The 21,825-nt window shown below is 42.9% G+C and overlaps 1 pseudogene; it reads left to right on the top strand.

Moving 5' to 3' along the window:
- The first annotated feature begins 4,639 nt into the window (after window positions 1-4,639).
- On the top strand, window positions 4,640-4,758 carry LOC126482947 (5S ribosomal RNA; annotated as a pseudogene).
- The last annotated feature ends 17,067 nt before the right edge of the window (window positions 4,759-21,825 follow it).

The raw sequence follows: 21,825 nt of genomic DNA, 5'->3' as shown, positions 1-21,825 counted from the left end.
GAGACATGGCGCATTGCCATCCATAAAAAATGGATCGTTGTTTGGTCTGCATGTAGCCAAACACAATCATTTGTAGTCAATGATCGCTACAATTGGATCAGAGAATTCAGTGCATTCCGTGTAAACACGGCCCACATCATTAACGAGCCATCACCAGTATGCACAGTGCCTTGTTGACAACCTATGTCCATGGCGTCGTGGGGTTTGCACCACACTCGAACCCTAGCATCAGATCTTACCAACTGAAATCGGGACTCTTCTGACCAGACCACGGTTTTCCGGTCGTCTAGGTCCCAAACGATGTGGTCACGAGGAGAGGCGCTCGAGGCGATGTCACTCTGTTACCAAGGGCACTCGCGTCCGTCGTCAGCTGCCATGGCCCATTAGCATAAAATTTCGGCTCACTGCCCTAACGGACACGTACGTCGTACGTCACACACGGATTTCTGCAGTTATTTCACGCAGTTTTGCTTGTCTGTTAGCATTGACAACTCTTCGCAAACGCCACTGATCTCGGTCATTAAGTGAAGGTCGTCGGCCAGTGCGTTGTCCCAGGTGAGAAGTAATGCCTGAAATTCAGTATTTTCAGCACACTCTTGATTCTGTTGAACTCGGAATACTGAATTCTCTAAAGATTTCCGGAATGGAATTTTCAAAAATGGTTCAAATGGCTCTGAGCACTATGGGACTTAACTTCTGAGGTCATTAGTCCCCGAGAACTCAGAACGACTTACATCTAACTAACCTAAGGACCTCACACACATCCATGCCCGAGGCAGGATTCTAGCCTGCGACCGTAGCGGCCGCGCGGTTCCAGACTGCAACGCCTAGTACCGCTCGGCCACTCCAGCCGGCGGAATGGAATGAGCCATGCGTCTAGTTCTAACTACCACTACGCGTTCAAAATCTGTTAATTCCCGTCGTGCGGCCATAATCACGTGGGACAGGTTTTCACGTGAATCACCTGAGTGCAATTGACAGCGCCGCCACTGCACTGAGCATTTATAGCTTATGTACGCGCTACTACCGCCGTATGTATATGTGTACATCGCTATCCCATGACTTTTGGTCACCTCAGTGTATGTCTTAGAAGTCATTTCTTTCAGCATCACACAGAAGAAATGACAGTTACTCAGAACTAATAAAAATAGACTATAGTTGTCAATTTCTCGGGTTACGGAACGCATTAATGTCCAACTGAATTGAAGACGTCGGCTGTAAGTAATCGTTAGCGACACTCGATAGGAAATTGAGTTATTGCGAGTAAAACGTAGTAAGTGATGTGCTGCAGTTGAAACGTTCACGATAATCTGAGGGATAGCAGCTCTATATCGAAATTCAGACTCCAGCTAGTGGCGAATGTGACAGGGTTTGTGCTTGTTAACAGTGGTAAGAGCAACGAACTTGACTGCCTGTAGTCGTAAAGTGTGCGGTAGCCGTGTCAAGAAAATGCTTTCCTGGGACGAGCTGTAGGTATCAGAGGGTGATGTGGATACATATGTCTCCGATGAAGATCCTCCATATGTTCCTGAACGAAAGCGCGCCTCAGAAAGTAATACTAATCAGATAAATGTGCATAACTCGTTGAGTAAGTAAACAATGTTAATTCGCACCGCTTTCCATAGTTTATGTACATTTACGCGACAGTGCGATAGCAGGCGTGTTAAGCACCATCCTCAGCATTGCTGAAATGCTATAGTAAGGTGCTGCAATAGTTTCTTATAAACCGTTATCTGCAACTGTGTTCATACGAGGGTCACTCAAAAAGAAATGCACACTGTTTTTGTAAAAATACAGTTTTCATTCTGCATGTGTGGAAGTTTTACAGTGTGTAGATACATCCTTCCCGCTTGTTTTCAGACTTAGTTCAACCTGTCCCCGTGAGCGGCGCCGTCACAGCATGTCTTCAAGATGGCTGCTACACTTGACGTTCGTGAGAAGCAAGATGCTGTCACAGAATTCCTGTGCTGTGAAAACGAGACAGTGGGAAACATCCACAAGAGGTTGAAAAAGGTGTATGGAGATGCTGCTGTCGATCGCAGTACAGTTAGTCGGTGGGCAAGCAGGTTACGTGATGAAAGCGGGCACGGCAATATTGAGGATTGTCCTCGCAGCGGCAGGCCTCGTACTGCACACACTCCAGACAATGTGCAGAGAGTTAACGAATTGGTGACTCCTGACAGACGCATCACAGTAAACGAACTGTCACCCCACGGGGAAGGAAGTGTTTGCAGAATACTGAAAATGTTGGCGTTAAAATAGTTTTGTGCCAGGTGGGTTCCCAGGATGTTGACAGTGGCTCACAAAGAAACAAGAGAAACGGTATGCAGTGAACTTTTGGAACAGTGCGAGAATGGTGGAGATGAATTTCTTGGAAGAATTGTGACAGGTTATGAAACAAGGCTCTATCATTTTTCACCAGAGACGAAGAGGCAATCAATGGAGTGGCATCATGCAAATTCACCCAAGGAAAAAAAAAAAAAAATTCAAAACCACACCTTCTGCTGGAAAAGTTATGGCTGCGGTGTTTTTCGATTCTGAAGGACTCTTGCTTGTGGACATCATGCCAAGTGGAACCACCATAAATTCTGATGCATATGTGACGACACTGAAGAAACTTCAAGCTCGACTGAGTCGTGTTCGGCCACATCGGCAAAAGCAGGATGTTTTGCTGTTGCACGACGATGCACGGCCACATGTCAGTCAAAAAACCATAGAAGCGATCACAAAACTCGGATGGACAACACTGAAACACCCGCCTTACAGTCCTGACCTGGCTCCATGTGACTATCATGTCTTTGGGAAACTGAAAGACTCTCTTCGTGGAACAAGGTTTGAAGATGATGACTCCCTTGTGCACGCTGCCAAACAGTGGCTCCAACAGATTGGTCCAGAATTTTACCGTGCGGGTATACAGGCGCTGGTTCCAAGATGGCGTAAGGCAGTTGAGAGGGATGGAAATTACGTGGACAAATGAAAATATTGTTCCTAAAGGATGTATCTACACACTGTAAAACCTTCAAACATGTAGAATAAAAGATGCATTTGTAAAAAAAATAGTGTACATTTCTTTTGGAGGGACCCTCGTACTTTGAAAACAATATGGCAAAAGATAAATATGTATTCATCTACACTTCTGGAAATGGAAAAAAGAACACATTGACACTGGTGTGTCAGACCCACCATACTTGCTCCGGACACTGCGAGAGGGCTGTACAAGCAATGATCACACGCACGGCACAGCGGACACACCAGGAACGGCGGTGTTGGCCGTCGAATGGCGCTAGCTGCGCAGCATTTGTGCACCGCCGCCGTCAGTGTCAGCCAGTTTGCCGTGGCATACGGAGCTCCATCGCAGTCTTTAACACTGGTAGCATGCCGCGACAGCGTGGACGTGAACCGTATGTGCAGTTCACGGATTTTGAGCGAGGGCGTATAGTGGGCATGCGGGAGGCCGGGTGGACGTACCGCCGAATTGCTCAACACGTGGGGCGTGAGGTCTCCACAGTACACCGATGTTGTCGCCAGTGGTCGGCGGAAAGTGCACGTGCCCGTCGACCTGGGACCGGACCGCAGCGACGCACGGATGCACGCCAAGACCGTAGGATCCTACGCAGTGCCGTAGGGGACCGCACCGCCACTTCCCAGCAAATTAGGGACACTGTTGCTCCTGGGGTATCGGCGAGGACCATTCGCAACCGTCTCCATGAAGCTGGGCTACGGTCCCGCACACCGTTAGGCCGTCTTCCGCTCACGCCCCAACATCGTGCAGCCCGCCTCCAGTGGTGTCGCGACAGGCGTGAATGGAGGGACGAATGGAGACGTGTCGTCTTCAGCGATGAGAGTCGCTTCTGCCTTGGTGCCAATGATGGTCGTATGCGTGTTTGGCGCCGTGCAGGTGAGCGCCACAATCAGGACTGCATACGACCGAGGCACACAGGGCCAACACCCGGCATCATGGTGTGGGGAGCGATCTCCTACACTGGCCGTACACCACTGGTGATCGTCGAGGGGACACTGAATAGTGCACGGTACATCCAAACCGTCATCGAACCCATCGTTCTACCATTCCTAGACCGGCAAGGGAACTTGCTGTTCCAACAGGACAATGCACGTCCGCATGTATCCCGTGCCACCCAGCGTGCTCTAGAAGGTGTAAGTCAACTACCCTGGCCAGCAAGATCTCCGGATCTGTCTCCCATTGAGCATGTTTGGGACTGGATGAAGCGTCGTCTCACGCGGTCTGCACGTCCAGCACGAACGCTGGTCCAACTGAGGCGCCAGGTGAAAATGGCATGGCAAGCCGTTCCACAGGACTACATCCAGCATCTCTACGATCGTCTCCATGGGAGAATAGCAGCCTGCATTGCTGCGAAAGGTGGATATACACTGTACTAGTGCCGACATTGTGCATGCTCTGTTGCCTGTGTCTATGTGCCTGTGGTTCTGTCAGTGTGATCATGTGATTTATCTGACCCCAGGAATGTGTCAATAAAGTTTCCCCTTCCTGGGACAATGAATTCACGGTGTTCTTATTTCAATTTCCAGGAGTGTACTTAAGCAGATTGTTACTCCTTTTATACAACCTATATCACCTGTGTTGCGTGTATATTTTTATGTAGCTTATATACGAGAATGGGCCAACTGCCTAGCCGCAGTGGTAACACCAGTTCCCATCAGATCACCGAAGTTAAGCACTGTCGGGCTTGGCTAGCAGTTGGATGGGTCGCTGTCCGGGTCTGCCGAGTGCTGTTGGCAAGTGGGGTGCACTCTGCCCTTATGAGGTGAACTGAGGAGCTACTTGGTTGAGAACTAGCGACACTGGCCACGAAAACTGAGAACGGCTGGGAGAGTGGTGTGCTGACCATTTGCCCTTTTGTAGCCGCATACGGTGACGCCTAAGGGCTGAGGATGGCATGGCGGCCGTCGGTACCGTTGGGCCTTCACAGCCTGTTCGACGGTGTTTGTTTGTATGTAAGAGGGTGGTAATGAGTACATGCTACAAACTATCGACGGATATGTTTCACTTTTTTGCGTGAAATTATTCTGACGTGTGTGGAGGACGTTAATCTTATAGCTCTGAATTTTTATAGGTTCGGAGGAGCATCACATAAACGCGTCCTTCCGAAGACACGCCTGATCCTTATATTCTGCAGGTCGATACAGTTGATACACATGATAAGCGGAGCCTATAGGGAGGTAGGAAGAGGGTGAAACATGGAGGTGTCCAGAAATAAATGAAGATAAAAGAGTCATGAAGGAAAGGAATACACTACATACATATATAAAAACAAATAGGCCCTCCATTTGAATGCTCTAAAAAGTGTTACTAGCGTATAAACGGACGAGACAAGCAATACATATTAACGAATTTCTGCCAGATGAATTGCTATGATACACAAAACGCGTATCTAAGTACACTACTGCCCATTAAAATTGCGACACCACGAAGATGACGTGCTACAGACGCGAAATTTAACCGTCAGGAACAAGATGCTGTGATAAGCAAATGATTAGCTTTTCAGAGCATTCACACAAGGTTGGCGCCGGTGGCGACACCTACAGCGTGCTGACATGAGGAAAGTTTCCAACCGATTTCTCATACACAAACAGCAGTTGACCACATTGCCTGGTGAAACGTTGTTGTAATGCATCGTGTAAGGAGGAAAAATGTGTACCATCACGTTTCCCACTTTGTTAAAGGTAGGATTGTAGACTATCGCGATTGCGGTTTATCGTATCGCGACATTGCTGCTCGCGTTGCTCGAGATCCAATGACTGTTAGCAGAATATAGAATCCGTGGGTTCATGAGGGTAATACGGAACGCCGTGCTGGATCCCAAAGGCCTCGCATCACTAGCAATCGAGATGACAGGCGTCTTATCCGCATGGCTGTAACGGATCGTGCAGCCACGTCTCGATCGCTGAGCCAACAGATGGGGACGTTTGCAAGACAACAACCATCTGCACGAAAAGTTCGACGACGTTTGCAGCAGCATGGACTATCAGCTCGGAGACCATGGCTGCGATTACACTTGACGCTGCATCACAGACATGAGCGCGTGCGATGGTGTACTCAACGACGAACCTGGGTGCACGAATGGCAAAACGTCATTTTTTCGGATCAATCCAGGTTCTGTTTACAGCATCATGATGGTCGCATCCGTGTTTGGCGACATCGCGGTGAACGCACATTGGAAGCGTGTATTCGTCATCGCCGTACTGGCGTATTACCCGGCGTGATGGTAGGGGGTGCCATTAGTTACACGTCTCGGACACCTCTTATTCGCATTGACGGCACTTTGAACAGTGGACGTTACATTTCAGATGTGTTACGACCTGTGGCTCTATCCTTCATTCGATCCCTGCGAAACTCTACATTTCAGCAGGATAATGCACGACCGCATGTTGCAGGTCCTGTACGGGTATTTCTGGATACAGGAAATGTTCGACTGCTGCCCTGGCCAACACATTCTCCAGATCTCTCACCAACTGAAAACGTCTGGTCAATGGTGGCCGAGCAACTCACTCTTCACAATACGCCAGTCACTACTCTTGATGAACTGTGGTATCGTGTTGAAGCTGCATGGGCAGCTGTACCTGCACACGCCATCCGAGCTCTGTTTGACTCAATGCCCAGGCGTATCAAGGCCGTTATTATGGCCAGAGGTGGTTGTTGTTGGTATTGATTTCTCAGAATCTATGCACCCAAATTGCGTGAAAATGTAATCACATGTCAGTTCTAGTATAATATATTTGTCCAATGAATACCCGTTCATCACCTGCATTTCTTCTTGGTATAGGAGTTTTAATGGCCAGTAATACCGTTTGATCACCGTCAAGAAGTGTTATTGTAATAGGAGCTTTTACATATGTATTTTGGAGAGGTTTCGCAGTAATGTTTCGTTAACGTTGCCAGCGAGTAAACAGTAGTAAGTCAATGGTAACTGACGTTAAGTGCACCAGGTTTGCAAGTAAAGAATGTTAAGGTCCCTTTGACGAGAGTTTAAGTATAGAATTGTAGGTAGAATTCATCACTTTACAACTATGTCGTTACAGTAGATATATGTGAAAACAAGGACGTATCTGGGTGAAAAAATCAAACTGAATGTACATGCTCTATCATATTTACGAGAATTTATTGAAACTTTACTGCGTAATTTCTCGAAATAATCAAAATACCGCTTTTTTACAGTCAAGGTCTTCAATTATGTACGCATGTTTCGTTCAATACAGGGGTCAGAGAAGGCAATGTGGCACTGGACACAATCCTTTGGAAGAGTCAACTCTTAAGGGCTGTCGGAAGTGAAATAGCTAAACTAGGACAGCCCGCCGGAGTGGCCGAGCGGTTCTAGGCGCTACAGTCTGGAACTGCGCAACCGCTACAGTCCCGAGTTCGAATCCTGCCTCGGGCATCGATGGGTGTGATGTCCCTAGATTACTTAGGGTTAAGTAGTTCTAGGGGACTGATGACCTCAGCAGTTAAGTCTCATAGTGCTCAGAGTCATTTGAGCCATTTTGAACCATAAACTTGAACTGTGAGCTTATTGAAGAGTACTAAATTGTTTTCCAGTCGAAGATGTAAGAAAATCTAAAGATAGTATGGAATGCCGAATGCTTTCTACTATTGCTGACATACATCTTAGAGACCTTGATGTTAAATAAATTCACCAAAGAAAACTGGAGAACGATTCAGAGGATGATGTGAAGATCCATTCTTGGCTTCAGAAAAGAAAAGCTAAAAAGAGGCAAGTGATATCGGTTTGTTACAACGGTTAGAGACATCCACGAACGAGCAACTGCACTGAAGTCGTAGTGAGTTGGTGAACCGACCAGGCGCAATGACAAGAGATGGGCAAACATGCTGCTACATTGGAGTTCAACAAACAGAAAAAAAACTTACGGAAAGCCGTCACACTGATGAGACAAGGGCTTTTGGAAATACGCTGGAATAATCTGAGAATAGCCCAGCATGATTTCACTTGCAGCCAACAAATGAAATCGTATCTCAATTTGTGACTTGAATAAACCTCGTCATTCAGAGGTGGAAGTAGTTGACGATGATGATTGTGTGTGACCCGCCTCGTTTGTGTTTATGGGCGTCACAAGCATTGTAAAGCCATCCTGAGTGATGAGTCCACAACTGGAGAATGATTGCACCTGGATTCAAAGAGCGTTCGTCTCGTTCGATGGGGTCCGAGATATACTGAACATAATGGATTTCAGGTACTACACAAGCGTTATGTCCATGCACTCAACCTCAAACAATTTGACACACTTGGGGAGCTATGAAACGGTGCATTTTCTTGCTGAAAGTACACGTAGACTGCTTGGTGCAGGAGGCGAACAAATGCAGCCTGTGTTTTCCTAGGCTCATGAATATAAGGGCTTCTTGTAGAAGTTGGAAATTGCTTGCCGAAATGGGTCATAGACAAGAACATGTCGTCAAAAGTATTCTGTGCACGGTGGATGCTCCAAACGGCTCCACATGTAATTTGGGCTGTAGTGGAAACGATGAGAGTTGCTACTTAGTTGAGAACAGCCAGTGGTCTCTTCTCTCGTTGTCGCCTTGTTGTCCTGTCTCGCAACGCAAAATCAACACTGTTCTTGTACTGCGCAAACCGACGAACTATTAGGAACCACATGATGCTATCGTGATTATAAGCCAGAGAGACTCAAGTTTCCTCCATAGGGTGGATGTTACAACGTTTACATTGACTCATTTGTAATGATGGTCCATCACATATTTAAGTAACTGGACCGCTTTTAACGCATTACATTTTGAAATAAGTTATCCTGAATAAAAACATAAATTGAATCGTTTATTTCTAAAAGGTGACAACTCACGTGCGAAGAATTATTCAGGAGGAAGAAACAACATTCCACTACGTATTTAACAAGTTAATGACGAATTTCTTCCTGCTGCGTGAAACAGTTCATTTGCTGGAATGTATAAGGCTAGTATTACCTGATTTGAAAAATATTTGTAGCTGCTAGGTGATTTTTATCACATGGAGTTACCCTCTTACAGCAATAAATGAGTGAGGAAATATATTTTAAAGCACTTATTTAAATTACACGAAAAGTAGAAACTTATATTTAATGAATGACAGTATTTAGAGTGCTACAAGTGTAATGTAAAATACGCATGTCCGTCTGGAGAATATTATTACAAAGAAAAATTATCGTACACATTCATGATTTGAAGTAATTTAAATGATAATCAAATAACGTACTGTTTCTCAATGTTTTTGAACTGAAACGAATATGTCTAAGATTATCTTTATAACTTTCAGTGCTCATAAAACTGCCCTGACGTCATACAAAAAAGAGTACAAAACATGTTATATATGATGACTGGTCATTTGTCACAAAACTAAATAAAGTTTATACAAAAATAATTACAAAACATGTTATAAAAAATGATTAGTTCTAGTCACTTTTCAATCATCCTCATCCACTTCTGTTACAGGCTACGTCTTCAGCTTATCATAAAGGCTTGATACTATCTACCCGTAATTTACTTCAATACTTTCTCAGTCTCATCTCTCTTTTTCTTGTTTACAGGAACTTTCCCACATATGCTTCTGTTTGGGAATTCCCAATGCTCTTGTTGGGAAAATATGTCCTGGCTTTCACTGATGTAAAGGTGTGGACTCTGAGTCCTCCGACATAGTGCTTAGCAACTACTTGCCTTTAGTTTTTTGACCTGCGCTAATAATACAGAAGCTAATAGGGAGCAACTGATACTTTGTTCTATTTTCTAGTGCCTCTATCCATTGTTTCAGTTTTGAATAAAAGGGTCTATCATGTTATAAAATTTCTCTTTTTCTCTTGTTTTACTGCATAAATTTTAAAGTGACAAGGCATTTGGATTCCCTGATAAATGAAATATTCTGACCCGGAATAAAGACTCGGACGTACATTCGTAGCTTCATTTTCATGACACCTAAGTCGCAGTGTAATGGTAGATAAGAGAGCCCTCCAAAAAGTGCTAGATTTTATCAAATCTGCTAGTGTCTGTTAAAAACAATAACATTATTATAACCGTATGAGTGCGATTTTAGCCACCACATACGTTTCTGATTAAGTTGGTTTTCTTATGGGAACAATGTAACCAATGTACCTGTATAGATAGACCTCATTAGGACCCTTTTTTTACGTTGGGCCTCATTTTGACAATAAAAGGTACCTCCAACTGTTTTCGTGTTTGTGTGTCTCAAAAACCCATGGCATACTAAAAAGTGAACAAAGCTTACCTTTCTTTCTTTTTCTTGTTTTTTCATCATTATTCGGAACTTCAAGCCCTGAGGCGCTCATCTTGAAATTATATGTGGAATAGTTAGTCAAAGTTCTCAATAAAAATCACCCAGTTCCAGACTTGCAAAAAATTTTATTTCTAAAACGCGACAACTCCTGGAGTTGTCCCGCATTAGAAACAATTGCATAGTAAAATTCGGCTCTCTTCTAGCAGTAAGGCAATGTCGCTGCCCATTTTAATTCCAATCGATGCATCCATGCCTCAAGGAACCGAAACTGACAAAATCATGATTTTCAGTTTTTGAGGAGTTACCCCTTTTAGTAGCAAGCGATTCCATTTTTGTTGCCATTTCTAAATGTACCTATTATATAGTGTGTCCCAATGGAAATAGTCAACATTCAGGGGTATGACAGGAACGATCATTAATCTAGTAAACATGGGCTTTCAAACGCACACCTTAACACCTAAGGATACCTTTCCGTCTCACTTTCCCATCTTTGATACTGTGAAACAAATCTTCTCTACTGCAAGCTCTTTGCTTTCCATCTTTTGGAAGGAGGCACTATAGGCCAAAATAAGAAAAAATTGTGTAGTAAACATGAACTCTAAAATGCACGCCTTAAGAGCTACGAGCAGTTCTTCAGTAGAAGAGCTTCACGGTAGCTAACATGAATAAGGGCTAATTGCTCTTAAGGTATGCATTTCAGAGCCATTGTTTACTGGATATTTTTGCTGCCAGTGATGGTTCCTATCATATCCCTGAATCCAGAATGAGATTTTCACTCTGCAGCGGAGTGTGCGCTGATATGAAACTTCCTGGCAGATTGAAACTGTGTGCCCGACCGAGACTCGAACTCTGGACCTTTGCCTTTCGCGGGCAAGTGCTCTACCATCTGAGCTACCGAAGCACGACTCACGCCCGGTACTCACAGCTTTACTTCTGCTAGTATCTCGTCTCCTACCTTCCAAACTTTACAGAATCTCTCCTGCGAACCATGTAGAACTAGCACTCTTGAAAGAAAGGATATTGCGGAGACATGGCTTAGCCACAGCCTGGGGGACGTAAGTAACATTTACATGATGTGCCGCTGCCAAGTAACAGACCTTAATGAAACATGGACCATACATAGAAAAATCTGTTACAGTTGAAAGGTATGTGCGAAGGTCTGATCAGGGTAGATCCAGAAAATAAAGTCGGTAGTCGCCAACCTCAAGGTGGAATGAGTATAATATCTTTCAGTAGGATAATCTTTGTTGGTTAAGAGAGCAGGGGCGCGCAGTAAAAAACTCGGTAGTTGCAGCTAGGTGCTTGGAGGAAGCAGACGTGTGGGGACAGCTTTAAGGTAGGATTCGCGCTACGCATTTTTCAGGTTGTACACCGAGCAAACTTTAGCACGTTAATGGGAGAAGCTATAAAATTATTTCAAAGTGGCTTTTTTTAGATAATGTTCAGAGTTAGGATTTATATGTCCAAGTTTTGGACGCGGTAAGCGTTTTGTAAAATTTTTTGTAAGAGTGATTCGTGCTACAAAAATGTTGGAAATGGTAGTTTTTGTATATGACTTAAATTTTTAATAATATATATATATATATATTTAGTTAAAAGTTTAAGTCATATACAAAAACAGCCATTTCCAAGACACACACACACACACACACACACACACACATATATATATATATATATATATATATATATATATATAGAGAGAGAGAGAGAGAGAGAGAGAGAGAGATCAACATTGTGTTTAAATCTAACAGCCTGAATCATAATGCACATCCTTTGCTTGTATTGAATATGAAAATGAGTAGTAAAGTAAACTACCAAACGAATGAACGTAAAGGAAATGAGGCCTCTGTGCAATATATACTTGCAGTTCATGGTTTGATATCGATTTTGGCATAAGTAAAGTTATCAGAGCAAAGTAATTTCAAATAACTAATTTTATGCCATTGCACAACTGGCATTATTCAAGTCAAGATATAATTTCATTAAGTAAACATCAGGGCCAAAAGTTAATTTTTCAGTAAAATCTTAGTGCCATTGCATAAACGGCATTATTCTCTTAAACTTGATTCCTGAGTCAAATACATGTTTCATTATTGGCAAAATGGAGTAGTGCACAAAACAAGTTCGCCGATGCCGTCAGATGCAGGTTTGTTGAATAATTATTTTGGAACAATTTTATCTTTGATACTTTCACTAATTAAAAATGAAACAATTTTGGTTAGATAGTTTCACTTTTAAAGATAATTTTGGACATGATATTTTCACAGTATAACAACGAAGGTAACTTAAGCAAATTCGCGATGAGATGAATAGAAATGGCGCTTTTATTGGAACACAATAACTACACAGAAGTTACAGTTATTTATGATAGTCCCCAGGACATCAAGGAAGGCGGGAAGAGATTCTTAATAGAATGTGCGGTCACCACGAACAGCAGTGCATGTTCTGCAACGTTCTCACAGGCTGTCCACGATGTTGGCAAGGCGTTCTTGTGGTAGGGTTTTCCTTTTCTCCGCCAGGGGCGCTGACAACTGCTGGATGGTCGTTCGTTCATATGGGTGTGCTGCAATAGTCTCCCCAACACACCTCACATGTGCTCGATGGGATTTAAGTTCAGGGAACGAGAAGGCTGGTTCATTCGCCAAATAGTCTCTCGTTTCGAGAGTTCCTCCACCTGCACTGTTCGATGTGGTCGGGCATCACTATGCATAAAAATGAATAATGACAAGACACACTTAAAGTAAGTTAAGCTAAGGACGACACACACACGCAAGCCAGAGGGAGGACTCGATGCTCCGACGGGGTGAGCCGCGCGGGCCGTGACAAGGCGCCCAGACCGAGCGGCTACCCCGTGCGGCATTTTCAAAGTTTTGAAGGTCAGTACGCCCATGCAGCATTACTTTTCCCCTCACCATATCACGTGGACCACCAAAACGATCACATTCGATAATGTTCCTGAGTGAATAACGTGTTCCCAGCTCTCGCCACATGAGGGTACGTTCAGAATTGTGGAACATGATCGTTCTGGTGAGCCACGTATTTCGCTGTGGGGAGGCATAATGTTGCATGGGCGTACTGATTTCCAGAGCTCTGAACACTTTACACACACCAACCAGGTATTGTGATACAGCAATCCTTCCCCAGGGACAGCTTTTCACGGATACCTTCAGTCACACCTCATTTTTAGGGCTCCCTGCCTCAATCTGTATAAACAGAACGCTTTGTTGTCCGTCTGTCTGTCTGTCTGTACGACTGTTAATACAACTTTTACTTACGAACGGGTAGCTGTATCAAGTTGAAATTTATGTCACATATTAACGTATTAGTCCCTGGCAGTGCAAAAATTTTTAAGCTTGTAAGCCAAAAGACACGGCCATTTATGTCACATGTATAACCAGTCGAAAGCTCACTCACCAAAACTTAAAAGGTGATTCCTGTCGACCTACAGTCATGAAAATTGGCAAGAAGCAAAGTTTCAAAGTACAAGTAAAGGAAAAAATCAAAAACTGTTAATTTTTTATTATATCAGACGAAACGGATAAGTTTTGTCATTTTTTATCCGTCTGTCTGTATGTCGGGTTGTTAAGATCCCTTTTTCTCTGGAACAAGTTTGTGTATCAAATTTAAATTTATGTCACATACCGAGGTATATACTCCCTTGACGGTGTAAAAATTTTAGACTTCTAGGTCAATGCTTTCAAAAGATACGGCCATTTATGTCACAGGTATTGATACTCGAAAACTCACTTATCAGAACATGTAAGGTGGAAGGTGACAGACCCTTCTGGCCCCTCCAGTCTCGTTGGAAGGCCCATCAGGTCCTTTCGCATTCTTTTGTATTTTTTCTTTTAGCAATTCTGCGTGCAAATATGACATAATTTACGCGTTATCATTTTATTTCTGTTATGGAATATGACCTCCCATCTCCTCCCCCCCCCCCCCCCCCCCCCCCCCATGAACCATGGACCTTGCCGTTGGTGAGGAGACTTGCGTGCCTCAGTGGTACAGATAGCCGTACCCCAGGTACAAACACAACGGAGGGGTATTTGTTGTGAGGTCACACAAACATGTGGTTCCTGCAGCAGTCTTTTCAGTTGTTGCAGGGGCAACAGTCTGGATGATTGACTGATCTGGCCTAGTAACATTAATCAAAACGGCCTTGTTGCGCTGGTACTGCGAACGGCTGAAAGCAAGGGGAAACTACAGCTGTAAGTTTTCCCGAGGGCATGCAGCTTTACGACTGTATGGTTAAATGATGATGGTGTCCTCATGGGTAAAATATTCCGGAGGAAAAATAATCTCCCATTCGGATCTCCGGGTGAGGACTACTCAGGACGACGTCGTTCAGGAGAAACAAAACTGGCGTTCTATCGATCGGAGTGTGGAATGTCAGAGCCCTTAATCGGGCAGGTAGATTAGAAAATTTAAAAAGGGAAATGGATAGGTTAAAGTTAGATATAGTGAGAATTAGCGAAGTTCGGTGGCAAGAGGAACAAGACTTTTGGTCAGGTGAATGCAGGGTTATAAATACAAACTCAAATAGGGGTAATGCAGGAGTAGGTTTAATAATGAATAAGAAAAATAGGAGCACGCGTCAGCTACTACGAACAGCATAGTGAACGCATTATTGTAGCCAAGATAGACACGAAGCCCACGCCTACCACAGTAGTACAAGTTTATATGCCAACTAGCTCCGCAGATGAAGAGATTGAAGAAATGTATGATGAGATAAAAGAAATTATTCAGATAGTGAAGGGAGACGAAAATTTAATAGTCATGGGGGACTGGAATTCGATAGTAGGAAAAGGAAGAGAAGGAAAAGTGAATATGGAATGGGGATAAGGAGTGAAAGAGGAAGCCGACTGGTAGAATTTTGCACAGAGCATAACTTGATAATAGCTAGCAGCTGGTTTAAGAATCAGAAGGAAGGTTGTATATGTGGAAGAGGCCTGGAGACACTGGAAGGTTTCAGGCAGATAAGATAATGGTAAGACAGAGATTTGGGAACCAAGTTTTAAATTGTAAGACATTTCCGGGGGCAGATGTGGATTCTGACCACAATCTATTGGTTATGAACTGTAGAAAAAATCTGAAGAAACTGCAAAGAGGTGAGAATTTAAGAAGACGGGACCTGCATAAACTGAAAGAACCAGAGGTTGTAGAGAGTTTCATAGAGAGCATTAGGGAACTATTGACTAGAACGGGGGAAACAATACAGTAGAAGAAGAATGGGTCGATTTGAGAGATGAAATAGTGAAGTCAGTGGAGGATCAAGTAAGTAAAAAGACGAGTGCTAGTATAAATCCTTGGGTAACAGATGAAATATTGAATTTAATTGATGAAAGGAGAAAATATAAAAATGCAGTAAATGAAGCAGGCAAAAAGGAATACAAACGTCTCAAAAATGAGATCGACAGGAAGTGCAAAATGGCTAAGCAGGGATGGCTAGAGGACAAATGTAAGGATGTAGAGGCTTATCTCACTAGGGGTAAGATAGATACTGCTTACAAGAAAATTAAAGAGACCTTTGGAGAAAAGAGAGCAACTTGTATGAATATCAAGAGCACAGATGGAAACCCAGTTCTAAGCAAAGAAGGGAAAGCAGAAAGGTGGAAGGAGTATATAGAGGGTCTATGCAAGGGCGATGTACTTGAGGACAATATTATGGAAATAGAAGAGGACGTAGGTGAGGATGAAATGGGAGGTATGATGATGCTTGAAGAATTTGACAGAGCACTGAAAGATCTAAGTCGAAACAAAGCCCCGTGAGTAGACAACATTCCATTAGAACTACTTATCGCCTTGGGAGAGCCAGCCATGACAAAACTCTACCGTCTGGTGAGCAAGACTTATAACACAGGTGAAATACGCTCGGACTTCAAGAAGAATATAACAATTCCAATCCCAGAGAAAGCAGGTGTTGACAGGTGCAAAAATTACCGAACTATCAGTTTAATAAGCCACAGCTGCAAAATACTAACACGAATTCTTTACAGACGAATGGAAGAACTGGTAGAAGCCAACGTCGGGGAAGATTAGTTTGGATTCCGTAGAAATATTGGAACACGTGAGGCAATACTGACCTTATTACTTATCTTGGAAGGAAGATTAAGGAAAGGCAAACCTACGTTTCTGGCATTTGTAGACTTAGAGAAAGCTTTTGGCAATGCTGACTGGAATACTCTCTTTCAAATTCTAAAGGTGGCAGGGGTGAAATACAGGGGGCGAAAGGCTATCTACAATTTGTACAGAAACCAGATGGCAGTTATAAGAGTAGAGGGGCACGAAAGGGAAGCAGTGGTTGGAAAGGGAGTGAGACAGGCTCGTAGCCTCTCCCCGATGTTATTCAATCTGTATATTGAGCAAATAGGAAAGGAAACAAAAGAAAAATTCGGAGTAGGAATTAAAATCCATGGAGAAGAAATAAAAACTTTGAGGTTTTCCAATGACATTGTAATTCTGTCAGAGACAGCAAAGGACCTGGAGGAGCAGTTGAACGGAATGGACAGTGTCTTGAATGGAGGCTATAAGATGAACATCAACAAAAGCAAAACGATGATAATGGAATGTAGTCTGACTAAACCAGGTGATGCTGAGGAAATTAGATTAGCAAATGAGACGCTTAAAGTAGTAGATGAGTTTTGCTATTTGAGGAGCAAAATAACTGACGAAGTAGGGATGATATAAAATGTAGACTGGCAATGGCAAGAAAAGTGTTTCTGAAGAAGAGGAATTTGTTAATATCGAGTATAGATTTGTCAGGAAGTCTTTCCTCGAAGTATTTGTATGGACTGTAGTCACGTATGAATGTGAAACGACGACGATAAATAGTTTATACAGGAAGCGGATAGAAGCTTCCGAAATGTGGTGCTATAGAAAAATATGAATGGTGGGCTTCATGTGGTTCGCAAGTCGTGCAGCGACCGTAAACCATAAAATTACCCAATATGCAGCAACCAGTCGCGAAATGATGTTTTATTTATTCACTTTTGGAAATCGATTTCAACTGATTAACAGCCATCATCGGTGCTTTCAACCAATATGTGCCCTGAGTAGTAATACTGTCTTAAGCAGAGGTCAAACATAACGTGTCTGCTTAAGACAGTATTACTACTCAGGGCACATATTGGTTGAAAGCACCGATGATGGCTGTTAATCAGTTGAAATCGATTTCCAAAAGTGAACAAATAAAACATCATTTCGCGACTGGTTGCTGCATATTTGGTGAGTCTATAGAAAAATGTTGTAGATTAAATGGGTAGATCATATAACTAATGAGGAAGTACTGAATAGAATTGGGGAGAAGAGGAATTTGTTGCACAACTTGACGAGAAGGAGGTATCGGTTGGTAGGACATGATCTGAGGCATCGAAAATTAGCTTTTCATGCGGCCGCGAATTAATCGTGCTCCTCTGCTGAGTACACAGACGGGACTCTGGGCAACAATGGCTGGTGCAGACTGTGGGCGGTCATTCAGACCACGCCCACATAAGGCTCTGAGCACTATGGGACTTAACATCTGAGGTCATCAGTCCCCTAGAACTGAGAACTACTTAAATCTAACTAACCTAGGGACATCACACAACACCCAGTCATCACGAGGCAGAGAAAATCCCTGGCCCCGCCCACACAAAGACTAAGCGAATAAGCTGCGTCTGCAGGCAGCGGTGCGCCAAAGTGGTAACTGATCTTGTGAGAACCAACCATACGAAGGGGCAAAAGGCATCAACGTCAGCTTGTGACACTAGAGATCCTGCCGGTAGGCCAGCATGCCAGTGCTGCCAGTGCAGCCACCCAGGCCGACCATGGGCGCGGCATCCTTGAAGGAGAACGTTGGGTGTCACATAGCTGGGGCATCAAGTGGCAGAGCTCTGGGCCCACGAGGGGACGTGGCCTGAGCGAGAGCCAGCCCCTCGTGCCAACATACCCCAGCTCTACAACGACACACCCCTTGTACACATTAAGAGAGAGGAGACTGTGTATGTCTGTGCTGCGTGTTCTGTTGCGAATGAAGACTCAATTCTCTACCGCTGTTTAGACAGGGTTAAGAAAGGTCAATACTCTCCGAGCCCAGCCACACACTTACAGATACGTAAATGTCTCACCTATTTTTTGTTGTATGTGTCACATTGTTCCTTGGTAGTCATAGTTCCTCACGCCATTTTCTCTGGATGCTTTACATCGATCTAATGACTCAAATGAACATTTGTTCTGGGGGCTACGCCCAAATACCAATCAGCTTCACAGACAATAGTTTTCATAAGATTGTGAATAATTTGTGATTTCAACTGCTGATACTAGAGTATATCAACGGATATGTTTTCATATTATTTGTTATTATTATGTTTATAAGTACTCTGTGGAATATTTCACTTATTTTTTAACCCCGTGTCTTACAGGTTTTTTGCATTTTTTATTGCTGATAGAACTTGACTTTCTTTTCAGTTAATAACTCGACATACGACACGTAAAATTATTGTTGTGTACACAGCTTTTGTCATCCTAACTATGATACTGTGTATGAGTAAACACACGTCGTCAGCGACGATCAGCCGCTGCTACGCTTTTACCTTACCTGGGTGTTAATAGAAATGAAAACATACCTGCATACTAAATTCTAACGTGTAGTTTCTATATTTGTATTACCCACAGCAAAAATTATTTGTATCTGTGTTAGATAAATACCTGAGTTATTGTTATTTGCCGCAATACCACGCACATTATCTGTTTACTGCTAAACAGTTTCTTTTATATGTTCAGTTGCACAAGAGTATTATATATTTCTGAATGAATGGCGAAAGTAGGTTGCCTGAAACTACTTGCTACAAATGACAATGACGTCGAATGGACATTAAGCCACGTGATCATTTCTGTTTCAGTCTCTTTGCTCAGGGAACCGTGTGTCTGTGTTCACTATTCAATGTAGGAGGAATTTCCTTTGCAGGGAATTCCTTTCTTTTCTCAACGAGTGAATATGTCTGTGCTGGGTGCGTCGTAGGTTTATGTTGTCCACTACTCCAGAATGGATGTATCACGGACCATAGTGTCCAGAAGACTACAGTGGGAATACCAAGCAAGGCCTTCACCCAACGCCCGGCTTCTGATTAACTATGAAAGAGTATGTATGGGCGTGTGTGGATTCCCCTGTGCGTGAATCGGTGTTACATGCGATGTTATTGTTATTAACGACAGGTACATTAGCAGTACTTGTCTCCAGTACTTCCATGGATAGTGTTACTACAATTTTCTTGGCAGAGTTTTGTCTCTTGTTGTGAATCACTCCTTTTTCCCTAGGTGAACCAGAACCAATACAAATGTCTATTGTGGATTGAGGAGTTATAAAAGGTAACTGGCCCATATGGCCCCTCCACTCTCGTTGGAAGGCCCATAATGTCCTTCAGGCCCTTTCGTATTCTTTTTTTGTAATTTAACATGAAAATAGGACATAATTTACACGTTGAATTACTAATAGAACAAAAATGAATGCGGAAGGAGCTGATGGGCCTCCAACGAGAGTGGAAGGGCCAGAAGGGCCTATCAGGTTCAAGAGTACATCCCGTTGACCAGGAATTACGAAATTTGCAACCATACACAGTTCACACTTCAAAGTAAATGAAAAAATCCGAAAATTATTAATTTGTAATCATGTCACATGAAAGGAATCTTTATAATTTTTTATCCATCCTTCTGTCTGTCCATCTGTTAAGACCCCTTTTTCTGCTGAACAGATAGGCGTATCACATTCAGATTTGTGTCACACGCTGAAGCCTATGATCCCTTGGCGGTGTAAATCATTTAAACTTCTAAGGCAATTCAGCCAAAAGACATGGTCATTTATATCACTTATTTTGATACTCGCAAACTCAGTCATGTACGCTAACATAGAATCATGAAATTTGTCGAGAAGTAAGATTTCACAATACAGTCAAAATAAAACAACTTGAAAATTGTTTAATTGTAATTACATCACATAAAAACATCTTTTTGCTGTTGTAGCCTACATTGCATTGATCATCGAAAGGATAATAGACGAACACAACATGTAAGTTGTAGTCATGTTTTAACAAGGAAATGAAAAATGTTTTATTGAATCTTGTATATCTACATATATAGACCGAAGTCCCCTGCTCTCTTAGTTTTCTATGTCTGGGCTAGTCTGAGGAACTACTGTAGAGATACGGTCCTGGAATTCCCATGACTGATATCTTGTCAGTATCTATATCGAAAACAGGCAAAAACTCGTTGAGATTCTCGATTAAGTTTACATCGAACCCAGTTTTGTGGGCGACAATGTGCGACCACATCGTACAATGCAGTTGGAGGAGCCCTTAGGACGAGACGACATTCGGCGAATGGACTGGTCCGTTCTTTCCCCCAACTAAAATCTTATCGCGCACGTCTGAGGTGCTTTGGAGAAGCATACTGCATCACGTCCACAGTCACCAACGACCATACAGCAAATTTCAACCACGCTGGTGGAGGAATGGAATGCCTTACCTTCTATACTACAGTGTAACAGTTATTCTTATGGATGTCCCAAGTTTCATCTTGATGTCCCTCTGCACTTAGCATCAATTTCCTAAGGATGTCAATTTGGCAATGAGACATCATACGAAAGCCACTTTCGTCCTCAAATTTTTCACAGCAGTATATTACTAACTTATCCATTAGAACTACCCATTAAATTACTTTGCACTTAATATTACAAAAAATTTTCATTGTAACAAGTAAGAATTCGATTTACCCATCTTATCTTCAATGTTCTTCTGCAGCACCACATTTCAAAAGCTTCTGTTCTGTTCTTGTCTGAACGGCGTATCGTACGTATGCTGGAACAAATAACAGGTTTCATGATTTATGTGGGAACTCGGGGACTCAGAATTTTGAGAGCAAGACTCTTCATGATGCACAACGCAGGATCTCCGACTGGAGTTTGTAGACCATTTCTGTGACACTTTCACGCTGACTATACAAATCCGTGACCAAAAGCGTAGCTTATCAATGAATATTCCCTATTCTTTCCGCAAATTGAAGTTAGTGAAGGTTACAGACCTCCAACTAATACTTAACAATTGATTGGACGAGTATTTAGTAGACTAGGTCCTCCGTTAGTTAATTACATTGCCTTCGGGATGCCTCCGATAAGTCTAGGCCTGACATTTGTCTTCTCCACTGTTAGATGTATTTGGATATCTCAAATTGCTCTAGACATAAACTTCTAGATACTCGACGGTTTTCACAGACTTCATTGTCGATCTCGAACCAAGCGCTATTCATCTTGACGTTCCTCTGTACTTAGCGTCAATTTCCGAGGCATGTCACCTTCCTGTATCCAACCTCCTGGTCTTCCAATAGCCCCAGAGAGCAAAAAAATGCTGCATGCCACATCATAATATCTCGTAATCTTGACCACATCGAATAACGTTTTGTCCACAAACAAAATAAAGACGTACCAAGCAAGATATATATATATATATATATATATATATATATATATATATATATATATATATATATATATATATAAACGAGAGACAGAAGAAACGTTTTTGGA

The sequence above is a fragment of the Schistocerca serialis genome, chromosome 5 (genome assembly GCF_023864345.2).
Source record: "Schistocerca serialis cubense isolate TAMUIC-IGC-003099 chromosome 5, iqSchSeri2.2, whole genome shotgun sequence".
Lineage (NCBI taxonomy): Eukaryota > Metazoa > Arthropoda > Insecta > Orthoptera > Acrididae > Schistocerca > Schistocerca serialis.
Note: the sequence above shows the minus strand (reverse complement) of the source record. Positions and strands in the feature narration are given on the sequence as shown.